General features: G+C 41.4%; 1 protein-coding gene across 3 annotated transcripts in view; it reads right to left on the reverse strand.

The window, feature by feature from the left end:
* znf438 (zinc finger protein 438) overlaps window positions 1-14,862 on the reverse strand; it is a 56,743-nt gene that overhangs the window by 29,909 nt on the left and 11,972 nt on the right. Inside the window, exon 1 of one of the 3 annotated variants that reach the window (XM_041961901.1) lies at window positions 13,296-13,396. The exons of 1 other annotated variant lie outside the window; for it this stretch is intronic. The gene's annotated coding sequence lies outside the window, so the exon portion shown is untranslated. Of the gene's footprint in view, window positions 1-13,295; window positions 13,397-14,862 lie in introns of those variants that run through there. One more of the 3 variants, XM_041961900.1, reaches the window with a different exon arrangement.

Below are 14,862 nucleotides of genomic sequence, written 5' to 3' on the forward strand. Positions count from 1 at the left end.
TTTTAAGTATGCATGTACATAAGAAAAGGCAAGAGAGAGAGAGAAGAGAGAAAATAATGCTGTGAAAGAAGAGTGGCTGAGGAGATTAGAGATAATAAGAAATAGCGAAGCATCGTGTATTCAAAACAATTCCAACATACTACAACTCAAGCTCACACAAACTAACAACACAAAGCCTTGCAACGCTTGTAGAGTGAACATAACAAAGTCATGGTTCCACATAGGGGTGGGCCAGAAATCTGATTACTGACATGGTGCATGTCCAGCTGCAGAACACCTAAACACATCCAATTTCCAGCCTGATTCAGGGGAAGTGGTGCACAGCTTCCCACAGCATTTTATAGAGAAGGCACCCTGCCTCACCTGAAATAAAGACTGGCTTGTCTAATGGCGGAAGAAATTCTTAATTTTTTAGGAAATATATGGCTTATAATCAATCACACAGCAAATGCTGTATATTTAATGACTGAGGCAATTAGCTTTAGCAAAAAATTGCAGCTCTGGCGATTTGGATATAGCACTTGGACATATTGCTATTTTGATTTGGTACTGTACCAAATATTATGGAAATCATCCTATCATAATCATATTGTCCATTCAAAAACCGATGGCCAACATTTTTCACCCAATAAGTGAAACCTTTGACCCGAGCCACACTACCGGCTAAATAGAAATACTATACTGTATTGCACTAACTGAAATATGCCTTTTCAATTCTGTGTACTGTGGCCTCTACTTTGTGGAAATCAGCCTTGGACTGTTAACATGACATGAGAGAGCTGCGGCACTTCCTACCTACCTCAGGAAGCAGCTCAGAGAAAAGATGCAGCATTTAAAAAGTCAACACAGAGGATGACAACACCAGCTAAATACTGCCTACCAGAAAAAACCCACTGGACTAAATCCTGGCCATAAATCACGTCCACTGTGCGCCCACTATATGAAATTCCCTGTAAGCCCTCACATTATGGCCGTGCCCATAGATATCCCTGCATCTTGTCGCAGCCGAATAAAATACATCCATCATAAAGAGAGGTTATTTTGGCAGAGTGCAGTGATGATAAAACTGTGGACATGCTCACTGCCCTGTACATAAACTGTTTGTTAATCTATCACTCGCCACAAGAGGAATGAGATAACAATATGGTGTGGCTTACAGTCGCTGTGGAAAGATCGAAGCGTGTCCTTGGAGTGACATTATTTATTGAAATAAATTCACTCAAGCTGAAATATGTATAGCGAATGCATTATGAACAGTGCTTCTGATGGAGCAGAGAGGGCTTTAACTCACCGTAACATTGGCCTGCTCCTTTCAACAGATGTCCCTTGTGTGACACACGTCGGGGATAATAGGGAGGAAAGGGTCTGAACGCTTTAATTTACCCCTTTCGTGAATGGAAGGGATTTCCTTTTGATGGCCTATTTGAATGTATAGACAATTTAGAGTCCTCTCTGAGCAGCGATTCTGATCTTAATTACTTTGTTAATTAGCTGTGATTCACAGGGAGAAGCCTTGCCCTATCCAAAGTCCCTCTGCATTGCTGAGGGGGCTCCTCAAAAGCCCTCACATCCTCGCTCCCATTTCAGAGCACCACTCCTGCACTTGTGACACTGATTTGCAAGTCTGCCTTTGCTGAAGGTGGGCTTTTTTTTCCTTAAATGTCAGCAAACCCCATAGAGCTCCAGCTGTCTAATTCTACTGCCAGAGGAAAACAGACCAGATCGCCCCCCCCGGTCCACGTCGACTTATATCACAAGGATGCATACCACAGATTTATGTTTATCGTTTTCCAATGAAAGAGGGACAGCCGCTGCAACATCCTGCACGCTCCTCTCGCCGCGTGATAAATATGGCTCCCTCGCTCTGGGTGCCTCAACTCGGCGGATCGATGGAGCATTTAGCTAATCGCGAAAGAAAGCCACAGGAGGAAGAGTAAAAAGGATTGTCATAAGCAGCAGGCGTTGAGTGAACTCGCTGGACAAACAATGATGCTTTTCATCTGCTTGTAATGCTCTCTTGCTAGGCTGCCTCACAGGAAGTTATCACTCATGAAGGCGGATCAAGCCTTTTTCTTGTTTTTTATCCTGATTACACGCCACCCACAGCAGTTGGTATCTTGAACAAGCAGTGCAGAACTTGAGCACAAGTAGGTGTTTTGGCATGCAGGCCAGCCTGAGAGAACAGCAGGCCAGCAGAAAGGAAAGGTAAGGTCCAGCTGAGGCAGCTGCTTGCTATTACTCCACCTCACCGCAACCCCCCCACCCCCGCCAGCAGGAAATAAGCAATCATTTAGTACTGACAGGTACATGCTGAACCATTGCTATCTCTGCTCTCAAACCAACCAAATCATGGATTACAGCAGTTTAGAATTAACCTTAAGCCTCTCAAGTATCTTTGCCAAGGTTAGTCAGTTTCATACCTTTCATACATGTGTGTGTATGTGAGGGAGATTTCGCTTCCAACAGCAAAGAGAGTATCAGCTCACACGAGCAAACGTATCAGATGGGCGAACCATTTCTCTGCGTGGAGCTACCTCTGAGACAGAAAAAAACACCATGGCAAACAAGGAAAAATCTCTCCTTAAACCCTCCTCAAACATTTGAGGTGCTTTTCTGCTCGTGAAAAGCAGCAATTTAGAGGTCTCTGGTGAGCTGTAGAGGGCTTAGTGTGTCCAACTGGATCTGGAGTGTAGCAGCAGACCTGCCGTAACGCACTGCCAGGTCACCTTTACTGTGTGAAATGGCAATACAAGGCCAGCACGGCTGCTTGTAGCGCATAAACAAGGTGGCAGTGCGAGCTTAACTGCTAAGAATGTCCAATATATACTCAGTGCCACTTCCCTGAGTGTTTTTATCACTCAAGCACCGTGCTCAGCTTGGACAACCAGAGTTGAGGCATTTATCTATACCTGAGTGCTACAGTTATATCAGGCGCTTATTTTACAGTGGTTTAATAGCTAATGGTTGCTATCAGGCCACACAGACAAACTTAACTTCATTCTCCAAGAGAACTGAAGCATCTGATCATCTATGGAAGACACAGGGCAGACTGTATACTGTATAATTCATTCAGTCTGCCAGACACTGCACAAAATACTCTCCAACTGCTCCACAGATATGGAATAAAGTAGGAATGAAGAGCACAGCTGCATGAAAATACAGGAAGCACTGCAATAAGGATTGTTGCTGGTTTCAAGAAAACATTGTCTTCAGTCATTCGGAGGTGTATGTAGCAAAGTGCTCTATAATTTTGTTCATTAATCTACTAAATTAGAGGGGCCCTAAACACATTCAAATGTGTGTTCCTCTCACCAAACACATCCAGATACAGTATGTTGGTGTCAGTTAGGTCTGAAGATACAAACTGCAGCTCATTCCAGTACAATTGCACTCATGAGCAAATGTGTTTGTGTGCTGAAATCACTGAAAAAAATCACATCTGAAAGCTCACCTGCAAGATCTCTCTGCAGAAAGAATCGTGATATTCACAGACCTAGTTTCTTCGATCTACATAGAGACAATCGGCTGAGAGCCAGGGGGGCCTTGGCAGGAATAGTACTCAATAAACCATCTACAGACCTCAACCAAAGTCTGTACATAGTCGTTCTGGGCACCACAATCCACATGCCTCTGAGAAGTGACTGAGTTTATTCACGCAAACGGTGTCAAATCACACCGTAACTATGTACACTTAGACTTCTTCTAAGTAGAAGAATACCATTTTACTATATCAGCTCACAAACCTGGAACTATAACAGGTTGGATGATCTCCGATACCCATAGTGCAGGACAGGGCATTTGTTTAGGGCTCAGCGTGCTCAAAATAAACTAGGCTCTATGATTTCTGCAATGCAGCGAAAATGAAAGTTTGAAACACAGCACAAGCCGAATGAACTATGCAGCTTGTTTTAGTACGCGCACGCACACGCACACGGCAGATGCCAGACGCGAGTTCATCAATAGTGCAATGTTGTGTTACATCAAACTCATTAATAATCATTATATTTTGAATATTTTCTTATTCTTTTTTTCCCCTTATCATATTCTTATTTCTTATAAAAGAGAATATGGAAAAATTGGAAAAGAAAAAAAGGATTTCATAGAGCCCTATGTAACTTCTGTGAAAATTATTTGGTTTTCATGTACAAAAACTACAACGACACACTCCACATATTGACACGCCAAATAAGACTAAAGACCAGTTAAACCAATCCATTGTGGAAACTTCTATTTGTAGTTATAATAATACAAACAGCCTACAGTCCCACTATACTTGCAGCGACAGCGTTTGTGGTCTAAAAATGTTACATCCAAAAAGACCACAGACCAAGACGAGAGATGTGGACCTGATAATAGTAGACTCCCTCCTCTGGGCAAAGATATGATATGTCCTCCCTTTCCCTTAAACAGCCCTACCCTTGTCCTAAATATTCCAAAATTATTATTCCTTGCAATGAAATAAATCTAATCTAACATTAGCATGGCAAATGAGACTGTGCCAAGGCAGCGTTAGGGCCAAATAAAATGCCCACATACAGACAGGAGTAAACATGTAGTCAGCTCTGTTTTGTCTGTGACAGCCCTACAGGCCCTCAGGCTCAGGAACAGTTTCTCCCTCTACAAACAGCTCTGTTCTCCAGCCCCAGATGTCTCATTACTGTAAAACAAGCAGAGAGATGAGCGACATGCAAGCCACTGGCCCACAACGCTGCCTCCCTTTCAATTAGAAAGGATTAGCCTAGCCTGAGCGGGCCTTCCTGTGTGATATGTTACCTTGCATCACACAGGACAGCCATATGTCAGACCTAAATAAATTACTGAGGAGCTGAAAGCTTGGCGATAGCCGAAAGGGAGTTATGGCTCCACTAGAGTGCACAACAGGCTTAATAGGAGGAGGATGCTGTAGCCTCTATAAAATTTTACACTCTTTGAAAGGGCATGGGCAGAGACACAGGTATACACCTTCCCTCGCTGGCTCTCGTAAATTAGACCTATAGGATCCCGCAATTCCTCAGTAGATTTAGTAGTTTTACTCAGCATGCATTAATCAAGCGATAAAGCGAAGCCAGGGAAATTTCTGCAGTGTCATGCTCCGGCTAAGCCAACTGGACAGATCCCATCCTGTCCCATGACACATACTGTAGGAAGAGACCAACCTTAACAGGGTAGCAAGGGCCCATACCACTGCCTGCATCACTCACTTTTATGGGAATATGGCAGCGGGGGGGTTTAACAAGAGGTTTTACTTGTCAAGGGAACCGACATTACATAACCATAAAACGATGAGGTCCACAAATCACCACAGTTGACTTGTGACGTATGGTAGGACTGGGCTTGTTGTACAGCTCACAACCCTGCTAGTAAACACTTGTGTTTGTGGGTGTCAGGCTGAGGGTAAAAACAACAACAAAGGCATTTCTAATAAAACTCTTCTGTCCTACAGGCAGATGAAGGCAGCACTTACGCTGGAGTTTCCTTCACCCCACAAGAAATTGAAAATACAGCTCTGAAACTACAGCTAACCCCGCCGCTTCCTTGTCTGCATCATTTTCCAGTGAGTCTGTGCCATAGCTGGAGCGACTCCAGTGACCAGGGGCGTCTGTGGTTGAACCGTGCTAGTCCGCAGGTCCAGAGAGGCAGGCAGCAGGCAGGCAGGCAGGCTCCGCTGTGCCTGACATGGAGCACCCTCGCAGGGGGAACGACTGAGTAATGGCAGGGTAACTTGATCCAGGGTTGGGAGGGAGTGGGAGCAAATCTGACGCCTAAATCATAGTTGTGGGATGGAGAGAGGGAGACACACAAATGTGTTTGCAAGAACGATACGCAGAGGGATGAGAGGCTGAGGAGACGGTGGGTGGGACGAGCAGAGAAATGAGCAGCGGTTAGACAAGATATCTGGGAAGCAGCCAAATGACAGGGGATGAAAGTAGACGCCTCTCTGCTGCCTTTTATGCACGTGCCATCGCTGGGGTAGGAGGGACCACAGAGGAATGACAAGGCGTGGGCCTGGGTTTTAAATTCATAAGTCTGTCTCAGACAGAATAAACACGCGTAGGCCCAAAATGACTTATATTTTCCCTAGTGTCTGCAGCTAGCTGACAAATTTAGGCTGGTAGACGTAAATAAATGTATACCTCTCTGTATAGGTTGAAACCTTTAACCAGGCCTTAACCTGTCCTACAGCTCTATAGATGAGAGGAGAATCACCTTCTTACATCTAGATTATCATTTATATTACATCACCTCGATGTAATGAACGCCACAGCTGAGTTTTACACAGTTGTTATTTCAATACAGAGAACTTACTGAGGATCTTAGCCTTACACTGTGAGGGGGGCCTACAAACTCCACGTTTACTGTGTGCCCACAAGTTTGTGCTCATTTAATTGAAAGTGTGTTAATATGCACCACTAAATAACAACATTACTGACATGATAAGGTACAGCTTTACTTAAGTTTTAGTATTCAATTCACGCTTATTGCATGCAAAAAAGCAAGGTTAATGATTTCACAATTAATTCATTAATCTTATCATTTGTTCAAAAAAAAAAAAAAGTCAGGTCAAGTCATGAAAAATGCCAGTCACAAGTGTAAGGGCAAAATGAACATCTTCAATTTTGCTTATTTTGCCTGACGAGCAGTCTAAAATTCAAGACACTCAGTTCACTATCATTTCAGCTAAAGAAAAGCAGCAAATCTTCACACTGGAAAAGTTTCACATTTTTTTGCTTTTACATGTCAATTGACTAACTGTTTCAGCTCTTGTAAAAACAGGAAATTATAGGCAAAATATTTTTGATTATTAATACTGATACTAAACTACACATAGTAAATATCAAGAAATACAGTATATTCTCTGTAGACAAAAACAGACCGTTAAAGAAATACCCTGCAAAGAAAAACAAACAACAAAAAAAAACCCTACACAAAAATAGCAAATGATGAAAAAACCCAGATTGCAATAACTCTCGTAGCAGAGCAAGGCCACTTTTTCATGATGGTGGCAGAACACAACTTCCTTTTTTAAGCTTTTATTCACTGAGCACATATGGCTTTTAACAGGAACACCCTGTACCACACTCTGAATTGCTTAAAACTGGCCTGTACAACCACAGTCTCATCGGTTTTTGGCCACTGGAACAGTTCGGGGTCGAGGGCCTTGCTCAAGGGCACTTCAGCAGGACTAAAAATGGAGTGGCAGATGTACCCTACCCAAAACCAGCCTTTACTGAACTAGTTAAGTGACTTCATTTCTTTTATAAGCAACTTACAACATATCATAAATATAACATTACACTAAGAAAAATGACAGATCTGAACGCTACCAGCCAGTTGCCATTCCAATGACCACACAGGTCTAATGCTGCAGTGTACTCTCATTCCCTCTTGTGATGTTACCTCACAATGACAACTTTTTAACCACGCACACAGCGAAGAAAATGGCTTGCTAGAAGTGGAACATAGCCAGGAACCATGCTAATGCTCAAAGGAGCAGCCTAATATAATAATATGCCTTAGCTGCCTGCAGCCTACAAATCCTGTAAAAGTCAGTCATTAAGAATCACATGTAATTTTCATTAACTTTTCTTGGAAACAAGACTCTAGCAAGACCAACAATTTAGCAGTGAAAGAAATGTTCACCAGGCTATTACTGAACCACATCCTCCATTTTCCATCCACAATATGGTCTCCATTCATTATTCAGACTAGAGATGCACTTTCCTTGTTCTTCAGCTCTCCACTCATGACATCTTTGGGCAGCACTTAACAGACGGATACATATCTGCTGCTTATAATTCAGGTATAACTAAAAAAGACAACTTCAACGGTTTTATTCAATTTGGCTTAATAAGCTGATGGACTTTCTAATTTTGCATCAGAAGTTGAGGTCTTCCTCCAAAGCCTACACAAAAGGAGTCTGTCTTTGAATGCATCACTGAATTAGCCTGCTTCTTAATGTTTTTAGAGGAGAGCTGCATTTTAATTCACTCTTGTAGTGCCTATATTACACCCATAATGTAGAGATGCTATAATTGAAAAAGTAGGCCAAGCCTTGAAGCAAAACTCAGCTCGGAAAAACACAATCAGCTACCAGCTACACAGTGTCCACTCTGCAAGCCACTGCTGAATGTTTGCCTGTATTATCATACCTCTTGTGCACAGTGTCAACAAGATTTGGGAAGGCTCTCGACTTCTTTGTTATTACCTACTACTTGGACTGTTACTTCAAAAACCTGGTTATGAGCGGTGCCTGAGCAAAAAAAATCTTGTGTGTTATGGTAACGTGATCTCGGTTATGATTGAGCGGAAATGTTAGACAAGCATCTAAGTTTCCTCTGCCTGCTTCCACCATCCTCATCTAGCCACATGTGAAACCACACTGGAACTGCTTGGCGGCCAAAGTAAACGCTCCAGTCGTTTGCTTGGCCTGTGTTTACACTGGATGCCAGGTTTACATGCCAACCCCTTACTCATATTTTGTGATAAATGATATCACACGGTGTAACTCTTCTCTCATAATCACTGAATGCAATGAACCTTAAAGCGTGAGACATTTCCCACAGTGAGCTGCGAGATAAAGAAGGCCGTCGCAGTGAAACTCTGCTCTGTGTGTGTGTGTGTGTGTGTGTGTGTGTGTAGGAAGGGAGGGTGTTCCTCACACTGACTCATCTATAGGCCACAGAGCTGCTCTGAGTCTGCAGAAAATATTCACACACACAAAAAAAATGTGTAGGCTAACCAATTTTCTAAGTGAGCAGTGAGCTGCTCTGAAATTAGCAATGAATGGAAAGGCAATGTAATTTACCAGATGAGCTGGAGCCAGAATTAAAGTTGATTTATGAGTATCTGATTAGCTTCAGAACTGGCTACGTCACATATTCTGGCAAAGACCTTGAATGAACTGTATGGCCTGTTTACCTGCATCTGCTTAACTGGAGTGACCCGCACTTATATAACATGAGACGCACAGAGTTCTCACAAGGTGAACAGAAGGCAGCCAGCCCAGGCAGAGTGGGGCATTTTAATAAAGATGAGAGCATTAAATGGTCAGTTCACCAAGTTAAGAAAAAACTAATATTGCTACTCTATAGTGGTGTATACATTTAATAATCGATTAGAAAACCCCAGAATACTCTAATTTACTATAATGCAAGACTGAAAAAAGCAGCAAATTCTCACATTTGACACCCTGGAACTTTGGAAAATTTGTGGAGTTTCTGCTTGAAAAATGACTTTTAGGGATAACCAATTATTAAAATAGTTGCAACTCTGGTTTTCATACGGACCTTTACTGTGGTACAAAGTGAAAACTGACAACACGTTCTGAGATTACTAAAAGTAATGATGAATAAGGCTGTCCCCCAGACCGTCCCTTCCACCCTCAAAAAGTTTGTCCACAGATAAGAGCCTGACCTATATTAGACTAAATATATCAGGGGCTCATAAATTCTCGAACAAAAACTTACAATCAGATGATATATTAAGCTAAATGGAAAATCCTGGTATGGATTTCTTGTCTTTTTAAAGAAATGTAACCACAAAAAACACATTTAACAGTGTATTTTTAGTGCTCTCTGGTGGCATGTTTTTTTTTTTTTATTGCAGAACATAAACTTTCCACAACCTAAAACCCCCAGATTCACAAAACATACAGAATATATGACTAGGGCTTCAACGAAGCATCATTTCCTCAACAAACTGACTGCTAATGCTGTATATAGAATGCTTGAACTTTGTATTTAAAAAAAAAAACTCTCTGTTTGCCTGAGCTCAAGGTGACGTTTTCGAATATCTTGTTTTGTTGAATCAACAGTCCAAAATCCAAAGATATGGAATTACCATGATAAAACAGTAAAACACACCTAATCCTCACATTTAAAGAGTTGGCACTAAAAACTTATTTGCATCTGTGGTTGAAAAGTAAATTCTATCACAGGCAACATCGTCAGTACCATAAGGGGATTACTCAATATGAGATAAAATATTGATTGTGTAAACTGTCCCAATGCCCCTGACCCTGGAACAGCAAAACGATTCATCTGATCTATAAAAAACATCTATTGCTCTTTATATTTGTTGCTTTATTGTAAAGTTAGTAAAATGTCCAATGCTGGGACCCTGCAGGAATTATGACTGACTGGTCAGTAGGCAGGCTGTTGGCAGGTGTTGATGTGATCCTCTGAAGTTAACCTCTGGGGCAGGTTCGCTATAGAGCATCTGTTACCATGGTGATGTAACCTGGTTAAAAATGAGTCAGCTTCTTGATTAAAAAACCTGAAATAAGCCAAAGATATCTGGCTGAACCACTAATCTCACTCAAAAGCCCCTCGACACTGTCTCTGGAAAGAGATTTTGCTGTTAAGTTTGACTTTTTTCTTTAAATATTGTGAGACAACACAAAGAAATTACAAATTAATCATTATTTAATTCACTTCCGTTTTATTGGAGTGTAGGCGAAACCTCAGTGGCAGATATTTCAAAACCTGGACGAATGAAACCGGGTGAACTGACCCATTAAAGAGGACAGTGGAGAAGGAGTCTGCATGTTTTTCTGAGCCAACAAATCACAACAAACAGAAATCAGGATTTCCCACTGTGACAACCACAATCAAACTGGAAAGTATGGTGGTAGGAAAGGGGCTTTTTTTTGTAAGTGCTATTTGTTCATGTCATGATAATCAAGAGTCAGTGTGAAATATGTGTTGGCTGTGTCATAGGAGTTTCTGGTATGAGTGTGACAGTTCTATCAAATGCATAAAAGTAAGGGTTCACAGATTTGAGTAGTGTGACCTGCTTTCCATTATCAGCACAAAATATTGCAGTGGCAGCGATTTTTCTACCCCCCAACAAAGCATTTTTTCTCTAAAGAGTCTGATCAATTTTCCTTAACATGAGTCAGACCTTTGTGTAACTGATCTGATACTGTCGGAGTCTGACACATACAAAGCCAACTTACGTCAGACTGACACTAGACCCCTCTAGCAAGGCACCGAAGCCCCAAGTACTCAGATAATATAGAAAATCATGTTTATATTGGGGGACATCCCAGCTCTGAATTACTGTTAACAGTAGAAGTGAAGCAGTTGCTGTAAAGAACACACTGTTTTCAGTCAACTTTGCCGACATAAAGAGCTAAGACGTGCAGTGAGTTTGCTGACCTTTACAGCATCTTTTATGTGACAAAAACTGGGCTGCTGCAGATAGTGAAAATAAAAAAAAAAATGTTGTATCTGGAAGAGAAAACCAAGAACACCCTCTGGAACATACTGTATACCACAGTGAGAGAGATTTCCAGTTCCAAAAAGATGGATCTTATTGAGGGGAATTTTCTCCTTCACTGAGAATCCATCTTCAGATCACCAAAGCAGATCAAACGACTCACTTTTAGGATCTTAGATGTTTATAATCTAAATCTTCAAGTCACACACCTCAGGGACCATGGAACTGTCTCAAGCAGACACCGGTCACACACGCTGCTCTCTGACACTAGATCAGCACTCCAAATACAAAGCCACATGAAATCATGGTCTCACAGCTTTCCTATAGTATGGAACAGGAGGCCTGGAACCTTTGACCTCGCTGAGCTGAAGTGCAAGAAATCTATTAGGAAATACAGAAATATTCAAATTTTCCTACATGAATCACAAACTGTAGCTGGTTTCCAGCCACAGTACTCCATTGCTTCATCACTGGAATGCACTAAGTTTCCTTCACTCTCCCGACACAGTTAATAGCTGCGTTTCCATTACAGTTGTTCGCAAAATAAAAGCGATATTTCTGAAATTTCTGCAAAGTTCAAATGCTACTTGCACGTGTTTCCACTGTTGAACAGTGTTTCGTGAACCAGCCGATATTCTCGTAAATTCTCTTTGAGGAAGATGGCCGAAAGTGTTATGCGTCCGCTGAACTTGGTGACGTGTAAATGCGAAAAAAGTGTTTCCATTACACTTTTGCGATACACTTTAATATTGACACGTCTGAAAAGCACCTCATGAGAGCGTGAAAATGTTTTAGCGATTTTTGCGAAAATTTTCGAAATATAGGTGTTTCCATTGCCAGTTTTTTATTGTGATATTTAGGATTTGCGCATTTCTAGGGGCAATGGAAATGCAGCTTATGATAGCTAAAGTTAAGGCATTAGCAGACACTGAGTACTGGTTTTTCTTTTCACTTTACAATCTGTATATCTAGGAATGATTGGAATTCATTTTAGCTTTGTAAAACTGTGACGTAACAATTTTAGATTGACAGTGACCTACAGTGACAACTATTAAAGTGGTAAGGGCCCTAGTAGTGGATAATATTCATTTTGAATCACACTACTGTAACTATTCTATTCTTGGCTAATCCAGGGTAATAAATACTTGAAAAAGATACAGGCACTTCATCACAGTGATGCAAAAACTAAAAAAATCCTGTAAATCCAGTCCTGCTCAATAGTTTGCAACACTTCTCACAATGGCCTAACACAGCCAAACACACACCACAGTGTAAGCATCTCTCACAGCTGACACATTTCTGTCATTTTACTGTGTATGTCAGCAAATTGCTAAAGCCATGGGCCCATCTACATCACACTTCAGGGTAAATTAAATTTTAAAAAATGCAGTCATATAAGACTAAATCAATACTGGCTGGACTTTGTATTCTGTTTTACCAGGCTAATGTGTTTACTCATCCCAAAGTCTTTCTTTTTACTCTAACTGGGCTGAGCTTCTTCCCTGCATTCAGTGTTTGTTATTATATCCACAGAATAACAGCATAACAAACTCCCTCTCTGAGGTTCACGTCTGTCATCGCACACCTGCACAGGTGGACATCCAGCACTGCTGACACACAGGAGGCGAGTTGAGGTCAGACGTGAGGCTGTTCGCAGGTCAGTAAAAGTCAGTCCACTGTCTGCACATCTCTCACATCTGGTTCGTGTCTGTGTACACCTGACTGCAGGGAATCCTAGCCTGATGACGTATGTCCGCGGTGCACAGCTGCAGGGTTAGCCACAGGCCTGCTCTGCATTAGCTACACACACACAGTGTGACATCTGCGATGCGTTTATCTATCCGCTGCTGGTTGCATGTGCACTTTCATGCAAAACCAACACTTTGTACACACTGTTGTTTGAGTTTGAAGCTGTTACTCATAATGTAAATAACAGACCAAAGCCAGAGCTCCTTGCTGCTGCATGTAGAGGCTACCGTGACAACATTGCAAACGAGCCCGGTTTGGCCTCGTTTTCTCTCCTGAAAAGCAGCGGGCTGGGTGAAAATGTTGGAATTACTGTAAACATGTCTCACCTGGGTCCCCAGTTATGTGGAGGAGGCGCCTTCAAACTACAGACAGGCTCATTTTTCGTAAATACCTGGTAAAACCGTCGATCCTCATAAGTGTTTCTCTCCAGCCATTTTGAGCCAAACCGTTATCTTAATCCGGCGGGTGGAACAAATATGACCGATTTATGAATCAGCCACATTTCTCGGCTTATGGGTACCAAAATATTAAATTACAGTTAAGCACAAGCCATGTTTATGTTTCAGTGAGCATTAAGGCTTTAAGATGGTTGAGGAAACGACGTCTTGCAGTCAGTAATTTCCAACACAAACCCTGTATATGCAGAAATGGTACGGCCCGTGAGGGACCTACTTTGCTCTGCTCGGTCAATGCAGCCAATCAGCGGCTGTGTAGTAACCTGTAGCTGTACAACACAGCGCTGTCACGGCTACAGCTGAGCGCGCGTCACAAACATCACAGCGTTTTGGACACTGTAACAGCTATGCAACGTTGTCGTGATATCGCGGGAACACATACATGCGCACTCAGAGCGAAATTATCGTCTATGTCGGTGATTTTAGCTCTTTAGCAACAGAATAATACTAACAAGCAATAGTGGAAGGTATTCAGTTGCTTAATTTCAGTAAACATAGCAATACCATATTGCGAAATGCTTCATTAAAACAAAAGTCCTGGTGTTTAATTATAAATTAACGGGACACTCTATGGAAATGCAATATTAAATAGATGGAATATCCCTGTAAGAAATCTGAAAATGTCAAAAGTAAAAATAGGCCAACTCATTATGCAGACTAACTGACTCTGTCAGTGTAATATCTATTCTGTGTTATGTTAATGGATTTTTATTACTGATGCGTCACCATAAAGAAGCTTTTAATTGTTGTAGCTAAACATTTCCTCTCCCTGATACTAAGTACCAGTCCAATACAAGGTGTACTCTCTTTTTCACACATTTAAAGTCTGTGTCTCACTGTTTTGAAATCATTGGTACCACTTTCATGTAAGGATTGCTGTGGCCCTAAAAACTGAACTTCAAGCCTGAATAGAGGAAACAGAAATGTACAATGACACTGACTAAGAAATTGCATTTAATGTAAAGTGATTCATGTCACAGCTAATACCAAATTGCTTTAACAAGGTCAGCATCAATGCTGAGACCAAATTCTGTGCATTGGATCTGTGCATCTGTAATTAAAGTATTTTATTTACTGGTGGTAATTTAATTTCCTGTATAACAATTCAGGCTGGATCACCAGGGCCCCAGACCTGAACAGGCAGCAAAAGCCCAAATGAGTTGGTTATTGTATTATTTTTGCATGGATTTGTATTATTATGTGGAACAAACTGACAGAAGAAGTGACTTGAGACAATGCTGACTGCTTTCAAATCCAAGCTAAAAACATACCTGTTTACCATAACTTTTAATTCATGTTCTTTTAAATCAAATGTATTTATTTGTTTTATTGTTTTTATTCTGTGTGCTTTTGCTTGTTTTCTTTCATTGTGTAATCACTCGTTTCCTATGCGTTTGCATGTGCACTCTGTAAAGCACTTTGGTTTGGTTTGAAATGT

The sequence above is a fragment of the Chelmon rostratus genome, chromosome 20, assembly GCF_017976325.1.
Source record: "Chelmon rostratus isolate fCheRos1 chromosome 20, fCheRos1.pri, whole genome shotgun sequence".
Classification (NCBI taxonomy): domain Eukaryota; kingdom Metazoa; phylum Chordata; class Actinopteri; order Chaetodontiformes; family Chaetodontidae; genus Chelmon; species Chelmon rostratus.